The 11,106-nt window shown below is 41.0% G+C and overlaps 1 protein-coding gene and 1 pseudogene across 4 annotated transcripts in view; one reads left to right on the top strand and one right to left on the bottom strand.

Annotated features, from left to right (window-relative positions):
• Positions 1–7,592, bottom strand: part of TFDP2 (transcription factor Dp-2 (E2F dimerization partner 2)) — a 110,433-nt gene extending 102,841 nt beyond the window's left edge. For 2 of the 4 annotated variants that reach the window (XM_015560403.1, XM_015560404.1), the window contains exon 1: positions 7,570–7,588. The gene's annotated coding sequence lies outside the window, so the exon portion shown is untranslated. Of the gene's footprint in view, positions 1–7,569 lie in introns of all 4 variants that reach the window. The other 2 variants (XM_015560405.1, XM_015560409.1) reach the window with 2 other exon arrangements.
• Positions 5,917–6,509, top strand: LOC102760129 (annotated as a pseudogene).
• Positions 7,593–11,106: the final 3,514 nt, after the last annotated feature.

The following is an 11,106-nucleotide window of genomic DNA, read 5'->3' as shown; positions in this document are numbered from 1 at the left end:
ACTGCAAGAGGCCCCAGGCGGGGCTGAGGGCTCCCCCCCGCGCCCCGAGTGCACAAATTTTTGTGCACCGGGCCTCTAGTCTATATAATAAAAGCCCAGTGACCATTACGGCGGAACAACCGAAACAACCAGCTAATATGACACGCCGGCCGCATGGGGCAATCACCAGCGCCACTGCTGAGCCCGAAGGCCCTGGGGCCAGTTGCACAGCCGTAGCCAAGGCGCTGATAAAGAACAATGAGAAGGTGGCCAGCGTGAGCATGCAGCTTGAGATGAAGGCTCTGAGAGATGAATTCAATCAGCTGGGCACCAAGATGATCGTCACCAAGACTGGCAGGTCAGGGAGCCCCTCTCCCCGCTGCAACCCTCCCAACGTGGTACCAGTCTTGGGCAGCGGGTTTTGAACCAATCCATATGAGCGAGACTGAGAAGCGGGGTGGGGGGGCACAGCCTGGCCACATGCAGGTCCTTCTTGGTGCGAGCCACCTCCTTCGCTCTCCGAGTCTTGGCTCTAGCAACAGCCGCCTGGCACGCCGGGCCAGAGGTACTGCTTGGAAGGCCAGGAAGGCGGCGGAGAGAAACCCTGTGGACCTGCCATCCAACCAGCAGCCCAGGACCCGGTGCCAGAAACAGACTGTCTCAGAGCACACTGAGCTTGAGGGGAAGGCTTTGCCACCAGCCAGTTCCTGGTGGATCCCACCTCAAAGGAAACTCGGTCTTTAGTTCCTTAGTTCAGTCTATTCCAGCTAAAGAGGAGCAGCTGGGCACATTTTAGGGGAGAATTAAGACTCCAAAACAGTGTGTTCTGTTCCATGGAGATTACTACCCAGTTGTCTTAGGCCTAAATTCCGGGTGGTTGTGGAGCCTGACTCTGCCACTGGGGCCTGCGTCTTCCAATTGGCCTGTATTTGTTGTAAGGGCCCAAAGAGAAGAAGGGGAACAAGTTTTTCGATGCAATGGATTTGACCAACAGACAAAGGCGAGTGCCAGGCTGTGTCCAATGTACACAGAGACACCAGCTCTGAGTCCACCTCGCTGAAGGGAGCTCAGGGCCTCTTTGCAGAGCCTTCTGGTGGTTTCTGTTTCCTTGCTGAGGCCGTCCTCCCTGGGAAGCCTGGGCCCCATGCTCAGCTCCAGCTCAGTGGGTCTTCTCCAGGCCCCTCCCCCTGTGTTCCCCCCACAATCACCCCCCCAATCAGGAGTGGGGCCAGTAGGCCAACTGCCCGCGGCCCCTCCCCCTAGTTGGCCCAGCCCAATCAGCCCCAATCAGAGCAGGCGGCTGGACCCCACCTGTGCACAAATTCGTGCACCGGGCCTCTAGTCTACATCTATAAAAGCCTAAGCGACCAAACGATGGGTTGACTGGTCACTATGATGCACACTGACCACCAGAGGGCAGACGCTCAAAGCAGGAGCTGCCCCCTGGTGGTCAGTGTACTCCCACAGTGGGAGTGGCACTCAGTTGACCAATGGGTGCCAGACGCCAGCCTCACGGCTGGTGAGCACAGGTGCGGCAGCATGAACCTCTCCTGCCTCTATTGCAGTGCTACCAAGTGGTGGCAGCAGCAGGCTCTGGCCCGGTCTTGGGCCCCTCCCTGGCCACCTGCTGCTTTGGGCACTACTACATCCTTTGGGGGATGTCGGACTGCCGGTTTCAGCCCGATCCCCGCAGGCCATCAGGCCAAAACTGGCAGTCTGACATCTCCCGAGGGGTCCCAGATTGCGAGCGGGTGCAGTCCAGTCTGAGGGACCCCACCGGTGCATGAATCTGTGCACCGGGCCTCTAGTGAAATATAAGCGGACATTGTTGGTCTGGGGTACCAGATTTGGCTTGTTTTTCCCTTCTCCCCCTTTCTTCATGTCCAGAGTATAGTTGTAATAGCATACAGTCCATGCATATGCTTCATTACTATATTTAATATTCATTTGTGTATTAAATTTCTTAAGGACTGTGTTATACAGTGGTACTGTGCTATTCTCCCAAATAAAAGATATTAAGAGTGTTACTATTTCAGCACACTATAGAGATTGGCTACCAATAAATACTGCTTTAGCCCTGGCTGGTATGCTCAGTGGTTAGAACATTAGCCTGCACACCAAAGGGTCACAGTCAAGGGCATGTACTTGGGTTACAGATTGGATATAGATCGGAGCAGATGTGGGAGGCAACCAACCGATGTGTCTTTCATATTGATGCCTCTCTTTCTCTGTGTCTTCCTCTCCCTCTCTCTCTCTCTTTCTCTCCCTCCTCCCCTCCCTTCCACTTTCTCTCAAAATCAATGGGGAAAAACTATCCTCAGGTGAGGATTAACAACAAAAAATACTGCTTTAGCCACATAATTTTGTTTAGTACTGTATTCCCTTTGTATCTTCTCTCCAGAGCTAGCACAGATTGGAACTTCTAAATGTTACCTAAAAGATAAATGTTTGAAAGAGAGCCAAAGTGCATGAATTTCTTGAGCAAATTTACCTTAATGTCTCTGTGCCTAAACCTTTTCATCTGCAAAATAGTAGTTTATCTACTTAATTAAATGAGTCAAGGTATGAAAAATAATTAGGATACTGACTACCACAAGGTTAGCACTCAACTCATGTTACGGGGAAAAAGCAATTCACTGATTTCTTGTGACAAATTAAGGTTTTTTTCCGCTAAAATAAATAATACACAATTTACACATAGTGCAAGTGAAAAATACCAAACATAAATACAATTTAAAACAGGAAAAATTGTGGTTAAGAAAAACTTCTAAAAGTAACAAGATTAGGCAGTAACTTCATTCATTAATTTATTTATTCATCCAGAAATCACTGAACATCCACTATGTGTAAGGCACTAAATCCAGGTACTGGAGATATACGAGGAAATGAGAGAAATAGCATAAACCTTCAAATGTAATTTAAATTATATAAAGTTACAGTAAGATAAATGTTACAAAAGGAAATGGGATTGTGACAGATCTGCTTCATTTGATTACAAAGAAGTATGCTATATTGGCTTTGAGTTAGAGCTTTTAACCTTTTAACTAAAATGTATACAGTTCTAAGTATTTTTAAAGCCTTTGACTTTTACATTGTCTTTAAGCTACAAATTATTTGAAATGTATGACTTAAACCAAGTGTCTAGAAAGTAAATAAACATGGCATGGAGTGTTTCAAGAAATTGCCATCTTTGGACAGCACCGGTAATTCTCAAAAATAAGCTAATGCATTATGTTTTACCCAGACTCAGCTATTGCACACTTCTTCCTGCCACCAAGTTTTCTGTTGGTTAAAAAAAATAAATCGGATTTCTTCTTCCACATTCATGAACACATTATGTCAAGCTCAAAAAGTCAATCTATGTGACCTCACCATCTGCCACGATCTCTTGTCAGTTTCAGACAATATAACTCCCACAGATGGTCTCAAAATGCAAGCCCTTCTTTCCAACCACAATTTAGTAGTTCTGGCCACAAAGCCTTTTAAAATGGTATACCATTAATCAAAAGACAACGAAGAAAAAAAGCAAAGTTATAAATACATTTGTAGAATTAACATCACTTGAATCAGAGTTTGTATACTTTCTAACACTGCTGTAAAAGATGCTACTAAAACTTTAATGTCAGCAAAGGCAGTATATTTACGTGGAAGATATTAATTTTAAATATAAATTCATGTTTCAAAGTTTGGAAAATATACATATTTAGGCACTCTTTTAAGTGCTTCACATGTAGGATCTCACATAATCTGTTCCAGAACTCTATCAGGTAAATATACTATTTGCATTTTACAGATGACAAACGGAACTTTACAGTTGAAGTAATTTGCCCAGTTAACCAACTGTGTAAATGGCAATGCCAGAAGATCAACCCAAGAACTAGCAAAAAAAACACAAAGAAAACTAGCAGACATGTTCTTACCTACTACACTAAATTACAAAATACATCTGACTTGAGATACAATAAATTTATCCTCAAAATGTAGCAAAAAATGTAATTATTATAATAAACCCATATAAAAGAATATCTTATTATACCAAAAGAAGCCTTCAGAATTTCATATAGAATAAGTATATATCATTGGATCAGATTTTCACCCTTTTTAGTTCCTTCTTTTATTAATTTCAGTATTAAATTAAAATTTTCTTAGTAACTTCATTTCTTTTTATAGTTTCATAGGAGTCCTTTACATCATTATATCATAACTGGAGGTCTGGTGCACGACATTTGTGCATGGGGTTGGGGGTTGTCCCTCAGCCTGGCCTGCACCCTTTCGCAGTTCTGGAGCCCTTGAGGGATGTCAAACTGGTGGCCTAAGCCATCAGTCAGATATCCTTAGCGCTGCCACAGAGGCGGGCCGCTGCACTCTCCAGCAGTCAGCCTGGCTTGTGGCTGAGCAGTGCTCTCCCTATGGGAGCACACTGACCACCGGGGGGCATCTCCTGGCTTGAGCGTCTGCCCCCCAGTGGTCAGTGTGTGTCATAGCAACCAGTTGTTCTGCCATTCAGTCGATTTACATATTACCCTTTTATTATATAGGACTGACTGAACTAGTTCCTGGCTGATGAACACTATGAATTCCTGTTTCTAAACAGTTGGTAGTAATCACATTTTAATGACTCAATCCTTCATATTTGATCTGGTCTCTAACTACCTCTCCAGGTCTGTGTTGAACCACTTTCCCATACCCTTCCCTGATCAAGTTCCATTGGCTTTTTGTCAGCTCCTCAAACTCATGCTCCTCCTGCCTCAGGGCCTCTGCACATGCAGTTCCCTTTGCCTGGAACTTTCACCAATGGTTAATTTCTCCTCCTTTGGATCTCCTCTCAAATAACACTTTTTCTGAGAGAACTGTTCCTCTCCCACTACCCAGACTAGGTCAGAGGTCTCTACTTAATGCTCTCTCCTACTTTCTCCTTTTTTAGCACACATCGGTTGTCATTACCTGTTTGTGTAATTATCAAAATGTGGTCTATCTCTGCCAACTAAAATGTAAGTTCCTTGAGGGCAGGGAACCTACCTATTTTATCCAGTGTCTGGCATGTGGTTAGAACTCAAGTAGTATTTATTTTTTGTTTTTAAAGAACTATTTAGTAAATTAATTATATAGTCAATGTTATATTTATTTTCACCCTTTAAAAATGTATGATAATCCCACTTACTGTGACTTGACAACAGAAAATGAAAAGAAATGTAAACATTTAACACATTCACACATCTGAAATATCACTAAGCTATATAGCTGAATTTTGAGTATTACTTTCCTATCATGAACAAAAAGTGTTTTAGAACAGCCCTGGCCGGTGTGGCTCAGTTGGCTGGGTGTCAACCTGTGCACCAAAAGGTTGCTGGTTGGATTCCTGGTCAGGGCACATGCCCAGGTTGTGGGCTCAATCCCTGGTGGGGGATGTGCAGGTAGTAGATCAATGTTTCTTTCTCTCCCTCTCCCTTTCTCTCTTTCTAAAAATCAATACAACTATATTTTTATATTTTATGGGGGAAATTTTTAATAGGGTAAACTTAATTTCGCTAATTTTAAGGTAAAATGAATAGTAAGCAAGAGTAAAATTTTAAAAACACTTTTACATACTAAAAGCTGAAACCATTGACATTTCACACTTAAAAAAAATAATTGCTTTCATATTCATTGCTAACTTATTTAAATTGAAAAAGAATTTTTCCAAACTCTACAATGATAAAAACTGGTTAATATTACAAGCAATTAATGACAACTTTTAACAGAGTCTTCTACATAAGTGCAGTGAATAATGAATCATGTTGTCTGAGCACTGCTCATTTGTTTATTATTCAGTATTACTGCCTACTGCATGTCAAACCCTAGGCTGAGCATTGAAGACACAGCGAGAAACAATAACAGTCCCCGCCTCCATGGAGTCTGCATACTCACTAAGAAGGCAGCCATTAGGCTGCCACCACCATGTTTGGCTGCTTAGTGAAGGGAAGCTGGTGCAAACAGCTGCACAGCAAATGGCAGACGATAAATTAGTTTTTGATTTGCCTGATTATGAAAATATTAACCATGTTGTGGTTTTTATGCTGGGAACGATCCCATTTCCTGAGGGAATGGGAGGATCTGTCTACTTTGCCTATCCTAATTCAAATGGAATGCCAGTATGGCAACTCCTAGGATTTGTCACGAATGGGAAACCAAATGCCATCTTCAAAACGTCAGGTCTTAAAGCTGGAGAAGGAAGCCGGCACCCATTTGGAGCCATGAACATTGTCTGAACTTCATCTGTTGCTCAGATTGGAATTTCTGTGGAATCATTGGACAGTCTGGCTTAGCAGACTCCTGTAGGGAATGCTGCTGTATCCTCAGTTGACTCATTCACTCAATTCACACAAAAGATGCTGGACAACAGCTACATATTTGCTTCATCATTTGCTATCTCTCAGGCCCATATGACACCAAGTCCCTCTGGAATGTTCATTCTAGCAAATATGGTTCTGAAATGGTATGAGAACTTTCAAAGATGACTAGCATAGAACCCTCCCTTTTGGAAAACATAATTTGAATAAAATAATTTTTAATGGATTCTGAAATTTGTTATGTTTGAAGATAAATGATTCCTTTTAAAAGCATGAAGTCAAAACGATCATGAAACCTATGTTTAAAAACTGCTTAGTGACTGTGTAGCTTAAATAAAAATAAATTAAAAGAAAAACGTTGAAAAATGAAAATATGTTCCTCATTAATGAACTTTCCTCTTATGCTTTAAAAATTATTTGGAGGCGCCCTAACCGGTTTAGCTCAATGGATAGAGCATCAGCCTTTGGACTCAGGGGTCCCGGGTTCGATTCCAGTCAAGGGCATGTACCATGGTTGCAGGCACATCCCCAGTAGGGGGTGTGCAGGAGGCAGCTGATCGATGTTTCTCTCTCATCGATGTTTCTAACTCTCTATCCCTCTCCCTTCCTCTCTGTAAAAAAATCAATAAAATATATATTTAAAAAAAATTATTTGGAGGCAAAACATTTTGTTTTGGCAATGATTCATTTTTTTACTTAAAAAGAAAGCATTATCACAAACAAAAAAAGAAGGCTGGCATTAGACAATATATTTCAAAATTAACTCTTAATGACAATTACTGTATGTGCTACTACAGAGACAAAAAGATGCAAAAGAAGAATGTAACATAAGAGACTGGGATTCTTGCCGAGACCGGTTTAGCTCAGTGGATAGAGCGTCGGCCTGCGGACTGAAGGGTCCCGGGTTCGATTCCGGTAGGGAGCATGTACCTGGGTTGCGGGCGCATCGCCAGTGGGGGGTGTGCAGGAGGCAGCTGATCGATGTTTCTCTCTCATCGATGTTTCTGGCTCTCTCTCTCCCTTCCTCTCTGTAGAAAATCAATAAAATATATTTTTTTAAAAAAGAGAGACTGGGATTCTGGTGGTTTTAGAGAAGATTTCTCAGAGGAAGTAAAGTTTGAGCTGAGCTCAACAAACAAATAAACAATGTAAACCACTGGCAAAGAGAATGGGGTACATCACAGCCAGAGGGAGCAGCCAGCACAGGATTGGGAAGAAAAGCACAAGGGAAATTCCAGGAACTAAAGGAAGATCTATGTACCTGAAAATGAAGGACAAGAGGGAGGGCTTCTAAGAGATGAGGTTGGATGCCAGGTCAAGCAGGACATTACTTTAAAAAAATAAATCAGATTAGGAAGCCTTAGAAAGATTTTAAGTAAAAAGTTGAACATCTAAACTAGAGAGAGACTAAATTGTGCTCACCAGAGATTAAGTAAAAGTTATTTGCATCCTAATTCTTTAAAAAGCTAGCATTATCAGCCATCCTATCTAATAAAGAAGGAATATGCTAATTGACCCTCACACTGTCGCAAAGATGGCAGCGCCCACAGCCAATAAGGAGGGAGTACGCTAATTGACTAGCCCACCCTCAAGATGGCAGCACCCACAGCCAATAAGGAGGGAATATGCTAACTAACTGCCCTGCCCTTAAAGATGGCAGCGCCTACAGCCACAAGATGGCAGCACCCAGTCCCCTCAGCCCCTTGGGGCAGGCCTGGCCACTCCGCGTACCTGCCTCTGGAGTCCCCCAGTCTCCTCAGCGCCCCAGCCACCCAGGGTGGCCCGAGGCTCAGGTAACCAGGGCCGCCAGAGGCTTACGCTGCTGGCAGTGGCAGCGGCAGAGGTGTGATGGGGGCATCGCTTTCCCCTGATCGCCGGGTCACCTCCCACCCCTGAGGGCTCCTGGACTGTGAGAGGGGGCAGGCCAGGCTGAGAGACCCTCCCTCCAGTGCATGAATTTTCATGCACCAGGCCTCTAGTATTCTATAATTCTTTTTTTTATTTTTTATTTTATTGATTTTTTACAGAGAGGAAGGGAGAGGGATAGAGAGTTAGAAACATCGATGAGAGAGAAACACCGATAAGCTGCCTCCTGCACACTCCCTACTGGAGATGCGCCCACAACCCAGGTACATGCCCTTGACCGGAATCGAACCCGGGACCTTTCAGTCCACAGGCCGGCGCTCTATCCACTGAGCCAAACCGGCTTCGGCTCTATAATTCTTTAGTAACTGAAATACTCATTCATTTCTCAACTATTATCAGGTAAGTTTATATTCACCATTTACCTAAAAAACAACCTTCACCCATTGCAACAACACTCAAAGCTCAGAAATAAGCAAAAAGAATATTCCCAGCTCCTAAATTAGCTTTCACACAACCCATACACTAGTCAGTCACTAAGACATTAGGCCTTCCTTCATCTCACTGATTTTATTTAACACTAGTGGCCCAGTGCCCAGATTCGTGCACATTGAAAGGAAATTAATTAGGATAAATATTTTAATATCACTATTCGCCCTTTCTCTATAATAGAAATGTCAACAAAAACAACCACATTCAGGATTGACAATGACAGATCGAAATACTAGTATATGCATGCAATTGGCACCAGCGAGAGCTTTATATGTATTGTGCACGTGTGAGTCAACATTTACTTTTATTTTTTTTAAATATATTTTATTGATTTTTTTTACAGAGAGGAAGGGAGAGAGATAGTTAGAAACATCGATGAGAGAGAAACATCGATTAGCTGCCTCCTGCACACTCCCCACTGGGGATGTGCCCGCAACCCAGGTACATGCCCTTGACCGGAATCGAACCTGGGACCTTTCAGTCCTCAGGCCGACGCTCTATCCACTGAGCCAAACCAGTTTCGGCAACATTTACTTTTAAATTGCCAGTGCGGACCTAACCGGTTAGGAGCGTCGGCCTGCGGACTCAAGGGTCCCAGGTTTGATTCCAGTCAAGGGCATGTACCTTGGTTGTGGGCACATACCCAGTGGGAGGTGTGCAGGAGGCAGCTGATTGATGTTTCTCTCTCATTGATGTTTCTAACTCTCTATCCCTCTCCCTTCCTCTCTGTAAAAAATCAATAAAATATATTTTTTTAAAAATAAATTGCCAGTGCACACGTCATATATACCGGCTGGTTGGTTGGACATATGGACATATGATAGGTCACTTAATCTTTTTGATATATACATATATATACATATATACATATATATATTAAATTCTTATTAAATTTACTTGATTTTCAGGAATGAAGCAAATTAAACTCCGTAGAAAGGCAATAAATGGTCCAGGCACAGATGAGTATGTTGAAAACTATTAGTTTAATACTAAAGAAAATTAGACACAGAATTACATTTCACCAAGTATATCCACAGAAGTAGAATTCTTCCCTCATTCCCAGGCAAAACTGGATTAATGACATGTTCCTATACATGCTTCCACAATAAAACCTAAGGATATTTTTGTTTCAAACATTGTCATAGATTATAACATTTATTATTTGTTCTTAATTATTGAAAATAAAAGTCTAACAAAGAAAACTTATTTCTCCCCTGTCCAAAGAAGCAACATTAGGATCTAAGAGATCGTCCAAATTTAGAACAAAATCACACTTCAAGATCCTGCCAAAAACCTAACAAAAGGTTATTTGATCAAACAGTACAAGCCAAATTTTAAACCATTCATTCACTTATGTACAATGACTATATGGATTACATCATTTGCTGCACATATGCTCTTTAGCAAAATCTCATTTCCAGATCAACGTAGCTTTAGATTAGAAATACAAATGTTAAGATTTATCCTTACTTGATCTATCACAACAAGGATACATGAGTTTTTAAAATATCATTTGGGTGTTAATATAAATTTGCAGACAAAGTACTATACAATGAACTATGCAAGCATAAAATATTCAGTTTATCCAAAAGTCCAAGAAGATAAAAATGAAGACAATAAAAAAATTGTGAAAAAAATAGTGTAATTTCTAATTCTCATTTAGAATACCACTGTACTTATGTAAGTACATAACCTGTATTCAAATGAAAATGAAACAATTTTATAATCAGCATCATCATAAGAGCTATTTACTATGGTAATTCCTCAAATAACCTTATAGATTTATCTCCATTATACAGGAGGGAAAATTGAGTCAGAGAGTTTAAATAACTTGTCCAAGGTCATACATAAGCAAAATTTACAATAAAGTTTAAGTAAATGAGATGTTACTATATACATGTTCCATACCATAAAAAGATCAGTTCCAATTTTGCTGTGGAATTCATTTAGTAGTGGAAATTTATATTATTTATAAATGTTGGAGAATATAAATTATTTTATGTATACTTTAAAATTATCTTAAAAAGACTTTTGGTCCAGCTGGCGTGGCTCAGTGGTTAAGCATTGACTTATGTTATGTGTACTTTACATCTTAAAATTTTTTCTTTAATAGAAAATAAAGTAGGGAATGAAAAAGAAAAAAAAGTTTATGTGAAAAAATAAGCAAGAATAGCCATACAAATTCTGGAAACAGAGTTCGGATTAGCCCCTTCCAATTATTAAAGTAAGTTATAAAGTTATAGTAATTAAAATATTACACTTGTTAAATGAAAAGGCATATAGCTTGATGGATAGAAAAACAAGTCCAAGAAGAGACCAAAATCCATAATATGTATCAAAGTTCAAATCAGTGGGTTATAATTGGTTTAGGTGGATTATTCAGTAAGTAGTACTGAGAACTAGTAACCATCTGAAAAAAAATTAACTGGGGCCATAATTTACC

Source organism: Myotis davidii, unplaced genomic scaffold, assembly GCF_000327345.1.
Source record: "Myotis davidii unplaced genomic scaffold, ASM32734v1 scaffold73, whole genome shotgun sequence".
Taxonomy (NCBI): Eukaryota; Metazoa; Chordata; class Mammalia; order Chiroptera; family Vespertilionidae; genus Myotis; species Myotis davidii.
The sequence above is the reverse complement of the archived record's forward strand: the minus strand, read 5'-3'. Positions and strand labels throughout refer to the sequence as shown.